We start from the raw sequence: 5,274 nt of genomic DNA on the forward strand, positions 1-5,274 counted from the left end.
TTTAAAGAGCCCTTGTTGAGGTCTATAACTTATCTAATTGTACAGACCTAATTCTGGTAATTAGTAGCCTTGGGTATTGGTGGTTCTGAAAATTTCACAGCTAACCGTCGTTGATCATAAATAGTCAATGTCTTTGTTAACAGGTGTCTATATGGTGCTAACCAGTTCTTAAAATTTGATATGGTAAATGACTGAACATGTTTTTAGCTCCTTTGTGGGACGGATGTCGACAGATGTCTCTGTGTTGGGTCCAAGATATACCTGCCTAATATCTATGCTAGCTTGTGCATAATTCCCTCTTTTTCTTCCCATATATACTTTTTATTAGAAGTTCCAAAATTTAAACATCAGCCACCCTTGAAGAAAAACAAATGCAATCTGATTATCCTAAGTGGTTTATTAAATGTTTTTTTTTAAGTATTAAGCAGTTGTCTATAACATGTGCATTATGGCAATGTGAAGGTGTTCCATTCTCAAAAGGGATTTAAAATAGCTTATATTTTTGTTTGTGTACAATGTACATTTCATCCAAAAATCTTCCACGGCACTAGTTATCCTTCTCATTCTTTTAATCCTTCCTACAACATTATAAATAATTAGATGTAAAATATAACATACTCATTTCCACGTGACACGTTTGGATCATGATCTTTGCTGTCGCGTATACTCCCATAGAGCAATGGCACCACTAACATGAACATTGAGTGATCTTACAACTCCTAACTGAGGGATCTCAATGCAACCATCCAATATATGAATCAACCCCACTGGAATCCCCTCTTTTTCTCTACCAACCACCAAAACCTGTTCAAGAATCCAACAAAGAACCTAAATCACTTCTGGACGGCAATTGTTGAGAACCTGACATGAAAATAATAAAAAAATAAAAAATAAAAACAGGTTGTGTCGACTAACACAAACCGTTTGAAACAGGTCGGATTCGGGTCGACTAACACACCCCATTTAAAAAACGGGTCGGGTTTGGTTGACCTGTATAAAAACGGGTTAACCCGTTTAGTTATTTAAAAAGCTTTTATAATTTTATTTGTATTTATTTGTGTTTTTTCCGTTTTCCATTTTTCTTAAGATACACTTGTAATTTTCAATTCATTTTCAAGATTTTTAATAATTTTCAAAAGAAATATTTTGACACGAATAATAATAATACGAGTCGGGTTCTGGTTGCACATTTCAACCCGCACCCGTTAACCGGCCAACCCGATATGATTGACACGCCTAAAATCACCCTCCAACATAGTAGGAATTTGAAAAAAAAAATATAATAATATAAAATAAGGGTGGTTACCGTCTTTTTTGGGAAAACATATTGGTCTAGAGCAACACTGTTGGCTGTTTGCTCCAAACCTAGGATAGAATACCCCTCATGTTTCTTCATTTCCAAGAAACCTTTAACATTGCTTACTGTGGTACCTCTATTATGGGGACCCACTTCTCTGCAGTCACACTGACAGAAAGTAGCACTTATTATTTAAGCATCAACTACTAAATGAAATAAAGTTTTAAATTACTTGATTCACAAACAAACCTGATAAGTTGAAATTGCTTATCTTGTAAAATGTTCACGTTGTCAACCGCTAAACTTGCTGCTTTAAAAACCTACAAGTAGCATACAACTATTAATCAAATTCTCAGAACTGGTTAAATCTATTATTGTGTGTATGTCGGTGCTTAAGATGTTTGGAAGTATGTTTTGGAAATGATCAAGTGATAATAATCAGTCAAAATATCAATTGTTATAAAACCCTCAGAGTTAAATGTCATTTTAGTACATGTGGTTTATCCAATTACGCAACTTTAGTACCGGTTTTGAATTTATTGCAAATGGCTACCTCACTTTTCTAAAACTTGCAATTTTAGTACTTTTTTTCTAACCCCGTCTATTTTGTCCGTTAAATCAAGGGCAAATTAGTAATTTCGATTATTTTATTTATTTTCTCTTTTAGCTAAGTGCATTTTCATACATGTGGTTTGTTTAATTACGCAACATTAGTACCTTTTTTTGAATTTATTGCAACTGGATACTTTGATTAGTTTTGGATTAGACAGGCAAACCAAGAGAGGCATTACATATTACAATTAAAGGATCATCTCTAACCCTAAATGAACATATCAACCCCCCTTCCCACGCTCATTGATCCTTCAAACCCTAACCATTGTTAATCTTCAAGTTCAATGAATTACGATATATTGTTTTGTTCATGTGATTCATCAACCATCATTCATCTACAAGTTCAATTGATGTTATACTAAGAGGTGCAAAGTTGTGTGATTGTTATTCACTTATTTGGCTTGATCCTTCAATGTGTTAAAGAGCTAGTGTTATCATACCCGAACTTTTGAAAAAAAAAATCAATGCACATAATGCAAGAAAAATGGCTAAGATGAACTCGAAGCTTGAGCTACTAGAAGTAAATTGGCAATCAAGAACAAAAGGCTAAAAAATATATTATATATTTCAAGGTTGCTTTTCATCTTCTATCATGTATTTAGTTACCTTTTAATTGTAATATGTAATGTCTCTTTTGATTTGTCTATCTATCCAAAACTAATAAAAGTATCAAGTTGCAAGAAATTCAAAAAAGGTACTAAAGTTGTATAATTGAACAAACCACGGGTATGAAAATGACAATTAGCTCAAAAGAGAAAATAAATAAAATAATCAAAATTACTAATTTAGCCCTGACTTAACGGAAAAAATAGACAGGGTTAGAAAAAAGTACTAAAATTGCAAGTTTTAGAAAAGTGAGGTAGCCATTTGCAATAAATTCAAATACGATACTAAAATTGCGTAATTGGGCAAACCACAAGTACTAAATGGCACTTAAACCCTCATGTTTTTGGTAGTGTTTAATTATTTAAAAAATTATTAAACAAAATTAGCAAAAATATATTTTTACAGCAAGAAATGATAAATAACTATACAATTATTTATATATATATATATATGCATAGACACATATATATAAAGGGGATGGTTGTCCACAGTAGATAGTGTTTTGCAAGAATAAAATACATTATTCATTTTTCAAGTTTAAAAAAACCTTAATTCAAGAAAATGGTTAAAATTTAATGTTATTGTCTCTTTTAGCATTGTAAAAATTTAGGCACATGAACAGATTATATGTAGGTGTATTTACTACACATACATGTGGTAAACGTTTAAAAGTGAAAGAAAATATATTTACAGATTAGTTTAATGGTTTTTTTTATGAATATAACATACGCGTTTGTACTTAAGAAGTAAAAGTTGTGTAAAAAATATGAACCAGTGAGAGAAAAAATTAAACAATTTAGGTTTGTTCTCGCAATAATTTAATCTTCTGCGATAAACCAAGCAATCCTTGATCTAAGTGTATGGGTTAAGTTTTTGTTCTATTTAAATGGGTTGTAACTTGTGTGACTGTAAGTTTATGGAGTCAAACAAGTTTGTGCAAGTGTATTCATAATAAAGAAAGTGTCATGATCGATGTTTGGTCATAATATCCGGTATTGTGTGCGTGTTTTATTGAATCTGAGCCAACATGTATGTATGTGTGTATGTACGTATCTATGTATCAATGTATGTACAAATATACCTCACATGTGCGCGCCAATCCGGCAAGGTTAGGCACACGATCAACTAATGAAGCTACCAGAATGATTTGTTGTCGGCCCGCTTTAAGTTTTCTCATTGCAATATTTCTCGTTCTCAGTGACTGATTAAGAAGCCCATCCTCTTTCTCAACATCTAAACTCGATAATGAATTAACTTAATTATTTAAAGTTTACCAATAAAGAACTAGTTTTAAAACATACCCAACAGAGTATTATACGCATCATTGAAGTTTAAGGAGCTGGAATGCGAATCTTGTTTCTCATGATTGGAAACAATAACTTTTTTCTGGAAATCCAAAGACAAATCATTTTGTATATTTGCAGTCGTTTCCTCTTTGAGTTGACCATTTGACTCAGGATTTTGCATATGAATCTGCTCGCTTTTAAGTTGTGTTGCATCTTTAGCCATTGAAAATCTGAGGTCTTTTCTCACACCCTGCAAGCCAATTGATTAATAAAAAAAGAAAAGAAAATGTAATCCTTAAAATATAAAATCCAAAACTTACATATAGAAAGTCGATCACTCGTTCTAAGAGTGATACGTGAGCACATTCAAATTCATTGTCCAGTAAATCAAAATTAATACATATATTAAAGTTTATAAATATATGAAAATCGAGAATTTTGTATAATACTACATCAACTCGGTTACTGAAAATTCCAGCTGGTGCTATGGATTTGTTTGGATCAAAAGCATCAAGATGAACTTCCATTGATAAACGCAACCTGTAACATAAATCAAACAACATCATTAAAGCACGAGAAGTAAATAACATTTTTCAAATTATATTAGTAATATTTTTTTTTAAATAGAGATATGTATTATACCGTGCACAGTCAGAGTTGACTTCTAAAAATGATTTCAATTCCATAAAACACCTTTTCTCCAAGGAAAGTGTTTCATAGGCATCAGAACTAATAGTAGGAAACAATTTGGAAAGTACTTGGTATACTAATAACTGCATAACAAAAGTTGATGTACTGTAAGATATTTATATGTAATTAACTAATTATTTCCATTTAATAATTATAATCATTAAAACCTGGGTAAAACCGCGTAAACTATGGTGATGTGATGTCAGTAGAGGGATGAAGAGGTAGGTCCCAGCAGAGCCCAGTTGGACCCGCAAGACTCACCTTAAACAGGGACGTCTGCGCAGAGACCAACTGGATCCGCAGGACCAACCATGCTCAGAGACGTGACGTCCTTACGCGCAGTACGCAAGCTGGTCCCGCAGGAAATGCCTCCCAATGGTGAAGGACTCCGCCTGTCCCCGCAGCCTCGGATACAAGCCATTAGGGAAGGCCACCCGCGCAGCATGGCTACACGCACAAGGCACTTAGCTCTCGATCATTCAGTGTCACCTGAAGGAATGAGCCAAGCCGGGAGCAATCCCGCACAGAGGCGGGAGGGGGAATACTCCCGCCCAAATAAGCTAGTCCGTATACTGAAGGATCTTTTACTGTACCTGACGAGGTACAGACAAAAGATCTGACCAAGAATGCGACAGCTCACTGACAGCAGCATGGCAGACTGCACGCCACAGCACTGTGACCAATAGCCGCCGCCTACCCACCAACTCCTGCCATACCACGTGCCTAGCCTGTAGTTGGCAGAAGAGGAAGAGTGCACGACACGCCTGCTCTGTGTCAGCCGCT

At 34.5% G+C, this 5,274-nt stretch overlaps 1 pseudogene across 1 annotated transcript; it reads right to left on the reverse strand.

Moving 5' to 3' along the window:
* Window positions 1-587: 587 nt before the first annotated feature.
* Window positions 588-4,697, reverse strand: LOC143604222 (uncharacterized; annotated as a pseudogene). Its single transcript, XR_013148246.1, has 8 exons — window positions 4,659-4,697; window positions 4,444-4,574; window positions 4,254-4,341; window positions 3,822-4,051; window positions 3,597-3,753; window positions 1,547-1,617; window positions 1,307-1,465; window positions 588-804 (listed from the first exon to the last, which is right to left on the reverse strand). The product of XR_013148246.1 is annotated as an uncharacterized LOC143604222 (transcript).
* Between the last annotated feature and the right edge of the window lie 577 nt (window positions 4,698-5,274).

This window comes from Bidens hawaiensis, unplaced genomic scaffold (assembly GCF_021521415.1).
Source record: "Bidens hawaiensis isolate Kalapana, Puna unplaced genomic scaffold, B.hawaiensis_p1.1 tig00064418_1, whole genome shotgun sequence".
NCBI lineage: Eukaryota > Viridiplantae > Streptophyta > Magnoliopsida > Asterales > Asteraceae > Bidens > Bidens hawaiensis.